Raw genomic sequence first — 14090 nt, forward strand, 5'->3', positions numbered from 1 at the left:
TAAGTTAAGGAAATATAGATTGGATCCTTGGACTATAAGATGGATAGAAAGCTGGCTTGATGGTTGGGCTCAATGGGTAATGGTCAGTGGCTCAATATCTGGATGGTGGTCGGTTTCAAGTGGAGTGCTGCAAGGCTCGTTTCTGGGGCCAGTGTTGTTCAACATCTTTATTAATGACCTGGATGAGGGACTGGATTGCACCCTCAGCAAGTTTGTGGATGACACAAAACTAGGGGGAGAGGTAGATACATTGGAGGGTAGAGAGCGAATCCAGAGTAACCAGGATAAATTGGACAACTGGGCCAAAACAAATCTGATGTGGTTCAGTAAGGAGAAGTGTAGAGTCCTGCACTTGGGGTGGAAGAATCCCAAGCCTTGTTATAGGCTGGGGATCAACTGGCTCGGGAGCAGTATGATGGAAAGGGACTTAGGGGTTATGGTGGATGAAAGGCTGGATATGAGTAAACGGTGTCCCCTTGTAGCCAAGAAGGCTAATGGCATACTAGGGTGCATTAGGGAGAGCATTTCGAGCAGATCTAGAGATGCAGTTGTTCCCTTCTATTTGGCACTGGTGAGGCCACATGTGGAATATTGTGTCCTGTTTTGGGCCCCCAGTATAAAAAGGATGTGGATTTGCTGGAGCAGGTTCAGTGGAGGGCAACAAAAATGATTAAGGGTCTGGAGCACAAGACCTATAAGGATAGGCTGAGGGATTTAGGCTTGTTTAGTTTACAAAAGAGAAAACTTAGGGGTGATTTAAGAGCAGCCTTCAACTTCCTGAAAGGGAGCTCTAAAGAGGAGGGTGAGAAACTGTTCTCAGTGGTGTCAGATGGCAGAACAAGGAGTAATGGTCTGAAGTTGAAGAGGGAGAGGTGTAGGTTAGATATTAGGAAAAACTACTTCACCAGGAGGGTGGTGAAGCCTTGGAATGCATTGCCTAGAGAGGTGGTGGATTCTCCATCCCTTGAAGTTTTTAAAGTCCCAGCTTGACAACGTCCTGACTGGGATGATTAGTGGGGGTTGATCCTGCTTGAAGCAGTGGGCTGGACTAGATGACCTCCTGAGTCCCTTCCAGCCCTATGGTACTGTGATTCTGTAAAGCAACATAAGGGTTTGCTTGTGCCAGGAGAATGGGATGTGCCTGAAATGGGATTGCATCTCATAAAACCAAACAGAAAAGAGACAAAATCACCAAATCAAGTACATAACCGAGCAAATATTGAAAGAGACTGAACCAAGATCAGCCAGAAACATAGGATGAACATGCAAAAGGGTTACTTCTCAATAAACCTTACAGAAAAGAGATAAATTTGGAGTAATGTTCTGTTTTGGCACAACTAAGTCAAGGCTTAAGGTTTGAAAACTAGTGGAAAATGATGTTCAGAACTAAATTGACCATAGCGCTTTTTGTTAAAACACTGAGTTTATAGGGGGAAAAAAATACACGTGATGGAATTCCTATTTAAAAAAATGACTAAAAATATTAAGTGGACAAATTTTAGCAATCCCCTTTTTAAAACAAATCAGAAATAAAATCAATTTAATAAAATAATACTATTTTAGAAAAATATAATCATGTAAATAAATCGTATATATTTTCCTTGTATTTTTTTTTTAAATAGCCATACTTGAATTAAAAACCTGACCAACACTGAATAAATCTGGTAGTAATAAAAAGAGTGCTTAGCCATAAATTTCCCTCAAATTTTTTTTGGTTTTACTCTATTTTCTGTATTTTAAAAAGTGTTTTTATGTCCCCCATTGCAGTGAAGATCGGCACAGCACAGATCAAATTTAACAGAAAAGGCTCAGGGCTATGCAAAAAGTCAGGTACATGCTTACCCTTAACCTTTAAGTCTGTGCAGTCTCGTGTAAAATTAAACATATATTTGCAGGATCTGATCTGAATATGGGGGAGGGGGAGCAGCCCTAAAACTGACTCTTCAGCAAGTGCTGTCAAATTCACAAAGTAAATACAGACTTTTTTCCTCTAACCTCTTTCACTCGTAGAAATCATAGGCATTCTTTGTAATAATAGCAGATTAAAAAGAAGTTTCAGATGTAAGTTTAGCTTTCAAGTCAGTCTGCACTGATATTCACTAATCATTTTATAAAATGCATTCTGATTACCAAAGGAAGATTATCTAGCGTCTTCTCAGAAATATGTCTGCTTTCAATGTCTATGAAAAGAATGTCTGTACTATTAATAGAAGATCTTCCATGCTTCTGATGGAAGAAATATGCATAGGTTCTATGGAAATCCAACAAACTGCAAGGTATTTTCCATACAAACCAGAGTATTTAGACTATTTCTTAATAGTTACCACAGAAAACACATTATGAACCATTATTAACCACATCTGACCATTAAAATCAGAGATCAGTTCGCCTTGAAAATGTGGCCTAGAAACAAATGATCATCAATGGGACTGTGGTTGTAGCCACACTTGGCCAAAACTTTGAAATGGTCACGCTAATGGCCAAATCGAAGACTACTAATGAGGCGCTGAAATGAATATTCAGTGCCTCATTAGCATGCTGCCGGTCGCAGCACTTTGAAAGTGCCGCTTTCGATCACATGTGGCTTGGCTAAACAGGGCGGGGAGGGGGGGCGCTTTCGAAAGGACCCTGCACATTTCAAAATCCTCTTATTCCTATCACCTCAACTAAGCTGTGATGGAGTGGGGGGAGTGTATGTGTGAGTCAGGCTGGATGTGAGAGGCAAGCAGATCAGCTCCCAGTGGCTAAGGATGACCCTGGGGCTACAACTGGCAGGTAACACCTCTGCCCTGAACAAAAAGGAGGGAGGAGCTGAGCTGGGTTTGAATCGGGGGTGGCAGTTAGAGGCTAGGGGAAGAGGAGCTGGAAGGCAGCCAGCCTGAGGAGGGGGAAAGCTACACCCCAGAGGGGCACCCCTCGGGGTCTTCTCCCCAGGATGGGTTGCAAGGACTGTCTCTGACTGCTGTACTGTCGCTTCGGTGAGAAACTGGGCATCTGTTGCCTAATAAACCTCCTGTTGTACCTGCTGAGTGAGAGTCACTCCTGCCAGCAGACGGGGTGCAGTGCAGGGGGACCCCTGAACCCCATCACATAAGCCGAGCCGTGCACGATCGAAAGCGGCACTTTCGAAATGCTGCAGCTGGCAGCATGCTAATGAAGCACTGAATACTCATTTCAGCAGCTCATTAGTATTCTTCAGTTTGGCCACTAGCATGGCCATTTCGAAGTTTTGGCCAAGTGTGGCCACAGGCTGTAAGAACAAGAATCACACTTCAGAGGGGAGAAGTAGACTCTAAAGGACAGTAATTATATTAGAGTATCAGGGAGTGTCTGGAAACTAGTCACAAGCTAATAATGAGAATCCTTCAATAGTAGTAAAACTTGAGTCCATTGCTTATTTAAATAGCTGAACTTCTGGGGAATGCTTCAGGCTTTTCTTCTGCCATTTAGTACCGACTGGATACAGGGAGACCCTGTTATTACCCGTTTCATTAGCCTTATACCCCGAAAAATAAGAAGAAATATCCTACCTAATGTAGTTAGCTATTTCCATTCTGTAAAAATGGAGTTTTATTGTCTGTCAGGGAACAAAATTCAGCTGACTAAGAGAAATATGAGCACCGATTCTATTGTTCTAGGCTCTTATACCTTCTTCACTTTCTGTGAGCCTCTCAAACCATTACATAATATCCCAGGGTTTTGTAATTGCTGAACGTCATTTATTCTCATTGAATTTGACCTATATTAATTTCTCAGTATTCAATATTGTAAGCTATGTTTGACATTACACGTTGTACTGTGGATTTTCTCCCTTAAGTGTCTTGGGAATACATACATTATGATCTGGAAACCAAAAGTAATCATTTTATGAGCCTTACTCACTGTTTTATGAATTTGATCCTTTTGCTAATTAAATTACATTAAGACTTAAAAAAAGCCTAAACAAAATTGTCAGATTAACATCATGCCCACATTTCCTGCCATTTGTCTCTCAACTCACTTTTCATTAGATTGTTAAACTGCAGTTTACTTAAGCAGATCTCTTAATCAACTTGCTCACGTTTGGCAGCACTTTTTGCCATGCTGTCTGTCAGCTCCTTGCGCACTATCTGTATGTGTGCCAGGATGCAATCTATTATTCTACTTACACCTAATTGTGTCAGTTCTGTTACCAGTAATATTTCATTAGGTATATAATTTCTGCTATCTGAAGTGCCTTTTCTGACCACCAGTAGTATTGACTGAGAATCAAAGAGGATGATGAGAGCAGCTGGGCACACATCAATGAGCCAATTTAATGCCAGTCCTGCCAGGTCAATTGTCGAAAAATACAAATTAAGATAGACACAGACAACTTTCTTGATTCCAAGAGAAGGAGTTCATAATGCTTTCCCACTCTTGTGGTTTTTTACAGCTTTGGAGCCTTTGATATTCATTTGGCAGTAACATCTCCATTTATCACAAATGTATTGATTTACTATATTATGCATATTTAATCTTCCTTTTCGTCTCTTTATGTCACTATGCAATTCCATACTTACCTCAGGAGGTATAATTTTCCAGTTATAATACATTTTTTCCTAAGCTAAAGATTTAAACCTCACTGAATCTTTTGTTTCACCGACATCCTTTGTCCATGCTTTAACGCTACTTACTGTAGGCATTTTGAGCTTTTGCCCGACTCTTCAACCACTTAATTTCCAACATTCTGATTCACTGGCTACATGTTTCCATCTTCACTGCTTCTAATGTCTTTAGCCCAAAAGGTTAAGTTTAAAAGCTTCATTCCTAAAGTAATAGCATCTGACCCACACAAAAGAATTCTGACTGAAGGCACCACATACAAGTTGCAACATCTGAGCCTGGACTGAGTCAAATTTCAGATTTGTTTTCAAAGCCAAACTGAGAACCTGGCACGTATATTCAATTATTAGAGCTAACTGAGCTTGTTATCAGATATCACATATAAAAATGTGAAACTTTTAACTATATTTGCTTTTTTCCATACAGATACAATTCACAATATTTTTAAATTTTGTTCTCAATAAATATTATTCCCTTGGTTTTCTCAACTGAGAATTTAAAGCCCCAACCTTTCCCTTTCCACACGTTTCTTTTGTATTTCATTTACCCTTTTAGCAACTATTTCAGAGTTTTTGGGATTTTTCTGGCCCATAGGATACAGTTGTCAGCAAATAATGAGATGTCTGTTCCTGCACTCCTCTCTTTTGGAAGATCATTTAATGACATTGAATAAGGAGGACTGATGACACTTGCTCCTTATCTTCCATTGGCCTCTGCTCTTATCTTTTCCCTGCCTGATTGGATCACATGATCCACCAGACAAATTCCCACCTGGACAGGCGAGCTTATTGTGTCACTGGAGGGGCTTGACCCATTGCCCTGTAAAGAGTCCAGCTACCCCGAGACACTCCTTTGAAAATTCCATTGCATAGTAGTTTTTATACACTTAGGTACCAGTTGTTGAAATTGTTTGCTTGTGCGAAAATGGAATTGCAGTGCTAGTTAGGCAACCGATTGCTAATTTTAGGGATCCCATTCAAGCACATCTTGAAAATTTAAACTAACATTTCAATACAGTGATGATACCAAAGAGTTCAGTCCTGCACCTGTAAACGCTTATCCATATTCATAACTTTACACATGAGAGATTTCACTGACTCCAATGACATTCTTCATATGCATAAAGTTATTCATGATTGTTTATGTGATTGGAGGCTGATTTTGTTAGAGATTAGTTTATTTAATTTAGAGGAAATCCAAAAGATATATGCATTGATTTTGCATTTAAAACACTTCTTTTGCTTTTAAGAGTTTGGTGTTAAGAAATACACATATGATCTTTGGCAGGAACTGTCGTCTTTTTGTGTTGTGCAGCATCTATCATAATGGAGGGCTCCTTGACAGTAGAGTTCAACAAATAAACTAGTAATAAGAAGAGTAAAAATGATAAGCTACATGTAGGGGCTTGTTAGGAAAAACCCATGGATGTTTAATTTATGAGGGTGCCGCACACATAGTTAAGAAAAAGCAACATTTCAACTAAAAGAATCAATTTCTCCATGGGATTTATTACTTACAAAGTAGGGCTATTGTAATTTGTTGCTTGAAGAAAGCATTTCCATCTATTCTGTAATCATTGTTATTGTGGGGTGTATGAGGTGTCCAGGGAGGGGTAGCACCTCTGGTATGGGGACTTGTCGTGTCTCTTCGGGGCAGTTCATGCACCTTTGATCCCCACCTGGCACCCAGCTCTCACCTGTGGCTCCAAGAAACTGTAGCATGCAGTGGCCACACCCTGATAAACCGCTTCGACAGGTGGGCTAAACCAGGTGAGGGTAGCTGGCAGGCGGGACATTCGAGATGTTAAGATCACCAGGGCCATGTGGGGAGCGGAGTGCTGGACTGATCATCGACTCATCAGATCAGTCCTTATGCTGCACATCACACCACTGCACCGCAAGAAGCTCAAAGTTGTCAGACCCTCCTTCAGCATCGGGAAGCTGCAACATACTGGTCATCATGAGAAATTCGCAGCCTGCCTTGATGAAGTGTTGATGTCCAATGGACCTCTGACTGGAGACCTCACACAAAAGTGGGGGTCAAAACCCTGGTGACGGAGTCAGCCAAGTCAACACTAGGACTGGAAAAGAGTTCACCAAGACTGGTTTGATGAAAATGACAAAGCCATCATGAAGATCTTAGAGAAAAACAGAACACATTTCTGCTATGGCAAAACGATCAGTCCTCAATCTCCAAACGTGATCGTTTCAAACACCTTCAGAGCCAGGCGCAAACAGCACTTTGCAAAACTCAAGATGAGTGGTGGGAGAGTAAAGCGATGAACTCCAATACTACGCTGACACCAAGAACTCCAAGATGTTCTTCTGTGCTATCAAAGCTATATATGGACCTTCAAAGCCAAGTACTACACCTCTCCTGTCTGCAGATGGAATGACCCTTCTAAGGGAGAAGAACAGCATCAACAATAGGTGGAGAGAGCACTGCAGCAACCTTCTCAACAGACCCTCCATTGTTGACCCTGTGGCCCTAGACCAGATCCCTCAGAAACCCACAAGAGACTGTCTTGACCTTCCCCCTACAATGGATGAGGTCAAAAAGCCAATCAGCCAGACCAGCTCTGGCAAAGCCCCTGGGATGGATGGTATCCCTGCTGAAATTTTCAAAGCGGCAGTACCAGTGTCACTTGAAGTCTTTCACAACATCTTGATCAGCGTCTGGGAAGAAGACGACATGCCCAAAGACTTTAAGGATGCCACAATCATCTCGCTCTTCAAGAACAAGGGCAACAAAGCTGACATTGGAAATTACTGGGACATCTCCCTTCTCTGTACTGCTGGGAAGATCTTGGCTTGAGTCATCCTCAACTGTCTGATCACCAGCATCTCAGAAGAGTACCTACCAGAGGCACAGTGTGGTTTTCGCCCAGGCCGCAGCACCATTGACTTGATCTTTGCTGTTCATCAGGTCCAGGAAAAGTGCATAGCGCAGAACTTGGATCGGTGCACTGTCTTTATAGACCTGACCAAGGCATCTGACACCATCAACAGAGAAGCCCTGTGGATTATCCTGTCAAAACTTGGCTGCCCAAGAAGATTCGTTAACCTCATACGCCTCTTCCACAATGACATGACTGGCTTTATTCTTTCAAATGGTGAGTCCTCAGATCCATTTGAGATATCTAGTGGTGTGAAGCAAGGGTGCGTGCTGGCCCCAGTGTTATTCAATCTCTTTTTCACGTGTCCTCAGCCACACAGTTAGGGACCTGGACCATGGAGTCTACGTAAAATACAGACTTGATGGGTCACTTTTCGACCTTCGTCATCTGAATGCTAAAACCAAGATGCTTGAGAGGCTCATCCTTGAAGCCCTTTTTGCTGATGACTGTGCACTTATGGTACACAAGGAATCTGATCTCCAGCTCATCGTCAACAAGTTTGCTGATGCCACTCGCCTCTTTGGTTTGACCATCAGCCTAGAGAAGACTGAGGTACCGTTTCATCCTGCTCCAGGATCTGCTGTTCTCGCTTCAATCTTTATTGAAGGAGCAGAGTTAAAAACAGTAGAGAAGTTCAAGTACCTTGGCAGTGTGATAGCCAATGATGGCTCCCTTGACAAAGAAATCAATGCCAGAATCTTCCAGGCCAGCCGGGCACTAGGACGTCTCAGAGTGTGACTGTTGAATCAGCACAATATCCGACAGTCCACTAAACTGAAAGTGTACAAGGTTGTAGTCCTGACCAGTCTCCTGTGTTGCTGTGAAACCTGGACCTTGTACAGAAAATATATAAAACTGCTGGAGTGCTTCCACACATGCAGCCTGAGGTAAATACTGCACATTCGATGGCAGGACAGAGTTACAAACCTGGAAGTCCTGGACAGAGCAGGAACCACGAGCATTGAAGCCATGATTCTGAAAGCCCAGTTTCGCTGGACAGGGTACGTCATATGAATGGAGGAGTCGAGAATCCCTAAGCAACTCCTCCACGGTGAACTCTCCCAGGGCAAAAGGAATCAAGTTAGGCCTCACAAGAGGTATAAAGACTGTGTCAAGGCCAACATTGCTCATGCTGGTTTAAAACCAGATCAGCTAGAGCAGCATGCAAAAGACCAAACAGGGTGGCATGCTCTCATACGACATGCATATGACAACTTTGAAGAGCAGCAACGCGTATGTCTCATTGATGCTCGTGAGAGGAAGAAAGCAACAGCAGCAGCTGCACCAACAGCCAGGACAATTTCCTTGCCCCCACTGTGAACTCCCATGCCATTCAAAGCTTGGACTCCTCAGCCACATGCAAGTCCACAACCGATGAGCCTGTGCAAGCTCAAGATGTCATTGTTGGACATGATGGACTACCTATATATATGTTATTGTGGGACGCCTTGTGCAAACAGCAGAGTCCTACATTTCATCCGTAAGATATCAAGATTTGATCTCACCTTCAGGGGAGTGTTTGCTGCCAAGAAGTCTTGATACCTGTCATCTCAGTTTTTCAACCAAAAGTCATCAATGATTACTGTTGTCAAGGCAGATGTCAGAGAGAAAATTTTGAAATAGCCAGGCTCCAACCCAATGAGAACTCAAATAATTAGTATCAATTCCTTGACGCAAATCTGGAATGAGAGGGAACCAGTGCTCTAGGTGGAGCACCAGCCTCTGTACCTGCTGTGCAAGTCATTGCATGCTGGTCCAGAAGTAATGACAAATGATCTTCATAGACAGATGTAGAGAGACTGTTTTGTAGTCTTGCTGGAAGTAACAAAGGGATAGCTCATATTTTTAGGCCTACATCTAGTAGGAAAGAGCTTTTATTTTAGATAGCCAAAGATGGAAAAAGCTCTTCTGTTGCTATGATATCTTGGTGTCTAGAAGCTGCAATTAGTCCAGAAAGACTGAATATTAATAGAGCGAGATACACATCTCATAGAACGGGAAGGGACCGTGGGAGGTCATTGAGTCCAGTCCCCTTCCCTCTTGGTGGGAACAAACACCATCCCTGACAGATTTCTTTTTTAAATCTATTTGCTCCAGATCCCTAAATAGCCTCCTCAAGGACTGAGCTCAGAACCCTGGGTTTAGCAGACCAATGCACAAACCACTGAGCGAGCCCAAAACAGCACATCTACTTTAAAGTCAGAGGGCACATTATTTCAATAAAAACAAGTTCAGTGATTGTCTCAGTTCTTTGAATTTTTCTCTCCTATCAACATAGTACAAAACAACATGTATTTTAGTGGGAATGAGCCATAACCAGTTGTTATACATATTGGTATTTATCTTGCTCAAGTTTTCAGACATCCATGCAATAGCATGTAAGTGCTACAAGAACAAGAGGTTTCAGCATACAGTTGATTTTAAAGTCTTTTTTTGAGTGGTTTCTTGTATACTTTGAATATGAGGGGAATATTACTGATCTTTGTGAAATACAAATTATATATGGGAAATTGTTTACAATCAGCCACCTAAAGAACAGGCTGATAATGATGAATATATTAATAATTGTGGAAGTGTTCCACTTTGCTGTCAAGTATATAAATTAAATGGGGACTGGTTGGCTACAAAAACAAATAGTGTAATACAGAACATTCAAATTTGACCCTGATTGAGGGATGTTAACTGGTAAGCATGAGGTATTCTTACTGACTAACTGGTGCATTAGTCCTCGTCAGGTACAGTAAACTCTTTCTGGCAGCCCAGGGCCTCGGAGGTTGTTGGATATTCAAATATTCTGGATAATAGAGAGGTAAATGTAGCACTAAAGAAAAACAAGATTAGATATTAAGAAGCAAACGAATAAATATGCAGAGTACTTTATTTATCAATAACACTAGTATCGTACACTGTAAACTTGTACTGTATTTGCTGTATTTATTTGTATTTACTTTCACCATACTGTACTTACGGAAAATGTAACTAATACTTACTTATGGTTAAAATACCAGTTATTTGAGAGTTCCGGATGATAAAATGACAGTGAAGACAGAGTTTACTGTAACTCCAGTGATGGCCAGCCATAGAGCAGACCTGGCTGTGGCAGGGCCAGTGGCTCAGGTGGCAGGACTGTAGTTGCAATGGGACCCCATGGCTGTATTGGGACTGGTAGTCAGGAACTAGGCTAAAAAGGTTAAGTGGTTAAATATTATTGTTTAATTGGTTAATCATTTTAACATCCTTACCCTGATTAAAAGAGATCAAAAGACATTGCCAACTAATGGCTATTTGGTGGTGTGCATGAAATTAATTAATGGTCTCACTCCATATCCTAGTCAGTTTACAGGCATGTACATCAGAAGAATCGTCCTCATATTGGATGTAACTAATTCCTGTGAGGAGAATTTCAGAGAGGATACCAAAGGCACGTAGGATCCAATTCATCCATGGCGCAAGCCTGTTGCAACTAATGAATTCATATTAGAGGTGAATTGAGCCCACTGAGATTAACCTATATTTTTGCCCCTGAGGCTATCACCCCATGGGAGTACACTGGTGGGGACAGGCTTTGGAAGCTGCCTACACATGCTTTACTTAGGTTGTGTCTAGACTGTTGTTTAGCACAGTGCTGCTGCCAGCAGCTGTACGGTAATGACAGATCATGAAAATGCAAATGGAGAACCATATGCAAACTCAAGTGGCTAATTAGCATAGCCGCATGAGATTTTACTGTCAGCGGGGACATACCAGCAGTACAGAGGACATGTGGGTATGCCTCTGCCGGCCAAGCCCCTGTCTGTCACCAGTCCCTTATGCTAATTAGTTGTGCAAATTTGCAAATAGTTCTCCATTTGCAATTTTAAAACCTGTCATGATAGCACTGCCAGCAGCAGCACTGTGCTAAATGGCAGTCTAGCCACAGCCCTATTCTGTGGATAATAAAATAGATCTTAAATGGTTGGGGTTTCAGTCTGGTATTTTTGGAGGAACTACATTCATGTAAGACTAATTTTTTTTTAAGCTGCTTGTAATCACTACTGGCATAAACATCTAACTTTACTAACAATTTTCAAACACATTGTTCATCACAGGAACAATCATTTTTCCCCCAGTTCCTTTTCTTTTTCAGCATGTCATTTATTTGCATAGCATAAACAATTCCCAGACAAGGAAAAGGGCCTTAGTGGGAACACATAAATAAATAGCAAAGCAATAAGCCCTGTCTCAAAAAATTTACAATATCCCTGTCTTTGTGTTCTGCACCCACTGCATAATGCATACTCAGTAGTAACTCAAGTGATGTAAACCAGATATACATTTTATTGAAATTATAGAAAACATATTTACACAATGACCTGGACCATGGGCAGCGAGTGATGGCCCAGCTAGGGAAGTCAAGCCCTAGCCCCGCCTCTTCCACCTGAGGGCCCACCCCCTATGGAGCCAAGTGACCTTGACCCCAGCTCGATCCTTCCTGGCAACCTGAAATGCTGGGGCTGCAGTGCCATGGCCCCTGCCCTTCCTGGTGGCCAAGGAGCCGGGCTGCCAGAGCCCCTGTCCTTTCCAGCAGCCAGGGACTAGGCTGCCATGCACAGCCACAGCCACAGCCACAGCCCTCCAGTGCGGTCAGGGAGCTGCGCTGTTGCACTGCAGCCCCAGCTTGGCCACGTGGGCAGGGAATGCAAACAATTTTGGAAAGTCAATGCCTTCTCTTTTCTACATTACCCCCTCCCCATACCCTGGAGGAATGTGAAAGCCCTATAGATTCAGAAGAATCAAACAAAAATTAGATCATGTATACTGAACATTTAAAAATGTAAAACAGCACAACAAGGAAATCATGAGCATTTCTCAATCGATGCAGTTCTCCTCCCATTCTTATACACTCCCTTTTCAAATAGTAACAGAGAAGGAGCCGTGTTAGTCTATATACTATCAAAACAAAAAAGCAGTCAAGTAGCACTTTAAAAAGACTAACAAAATAATTTATTAGGTGAGCTTTCGTGGGACAGGCCCACTTCTTCAGACCATAGCCAGACCAGAACAGACTCAATATTTAAGGCACAGAGAACCAAAACAGTAGTGTTACATCACTGCAACCTTCCTTGAGTAAAGAAACTTAAATGAGGCTTCTTTAGGAGAAGACAAGCACCACTCTCATTTTAGACAGTGTTTGAGCAGTTCATTGATATTTGCTTATTTTTAAATATTAATGGAGATTTTCTCGCAAAGATGCATTTGAACACTGTTAGCCGGTGGCTGGGTAATGTGCGGTGAGGTACCAACTATGCCCTTGTTACCATCCGAGTCTCTAACTGCTAGAGCGCAGGGCTCCGTCACAGCGGGCAGTCTGAGCCAGACTGATGGATGCCCCAGGGTCCTAAACACCCGAGTCTTTTACTGCTAGAGCAGGGAGCTCCTAGCACTCTCACTTATGGCAGGCTGTGGTAACCAAACGGTTAAAGTTCTTTTTATTGTGCCAGCTGTGTTGGAGTGACAGAGAGTAACAGCAGTCAGGCTTAGATCTTAACTAGTTACAAGTTTATTAAGCTACACTTATAAGCATGCGGTTACAAAAGGCTATTGTCTACTTCTTATACACTAGCAGAGTACAGGTGTTAACAGGTTATATTACAATTCAATACCACAACGTCTTAATGCAACAGCATATATCTATAGAGCTCTAATTCTTTAACTGTGCGCACCAAAAGGAGACCTTAATATGGGTGCATCTTACCCTCCTTAATATGGGTATATCTTACCCTCCTTGTGTCTCTCGATACCAGCGTAGCCAAGCCAGGATCGGTCACTCAATTCCGCGGAAAGACGAATACGAGGTTGGGCGTCCCCAGTTGCGGACCTCGGGAGGCAATCACCTGACCCGACCAGCAGGTAGTTGGTGGGAATGCACTCAGAGTCAGAGTGCTGCTGTGCCCATCTTTATACCCCTTGGGTCACGTATCCTCTTTCTTATCTGTGTTGCCAGATCGTACTGGTCTGTCTTTTGTGATGCCAGTTTTTACAAGGGCAATTCTTACTTAATTTGCACTTGTAAGACAGGAGATAAGCAATTTTGGGAGTACAGGACATTCTTGTACAAGGGCGGAGATTTCTCTTCTGGGATGGCTGTGTGGGCGCATCAAATCCATCAATGCCAGCTGGGGTAATTTCCTGAGGTCCCCCCCGTTAACGGTTAGCCTGCTAGCCCTCTATCTGTGTTTTCTGTTTCTCAGGGTCACGATGAGCCAGCACATCTGGGCCCCTTTAGGAAGGCATCAAAGACTGTGCTGTTTAACTGCTGTTCAGTGCCCTGTGTGCTCTGAGGCACCTTAGAGGGGAGGCAAAAGCTGGTCTGTAGTGGGGAGATTTTGTCTGGGTACAAACACAATGCTAAATAAGCAAATGTTATAAATATGTGATATTTCAAATAACAGATTATTTTGACTTGAAATATTCTGATTATTTAGTCTAAAGCGTTGTTGCAGGCTAAGAAATCGTATAAATTTTCCATTCATACTGGCTAAGGAATTTGGGAAGTTTCTATAGTGCATTTTGTATTGTGAGAAACAAAGCCTTCTACCAGTATGGGCGTTGACTAAATAGCAGGACTGAT

This window comes from Carettochelys insculpta, chromosome 3, assembly GCF_033958435.1.
Source record: "Carettochelys insculpta isolate YL-2023 chromosome 3, ASM3395843v1, whole genome shotgun sequence".
Lineage (NCBI taxonomy): Eukaryota > Metazoa > Chordata > Testudines > Carettochelyidae > Carettochelys > Carettochelys insculpta.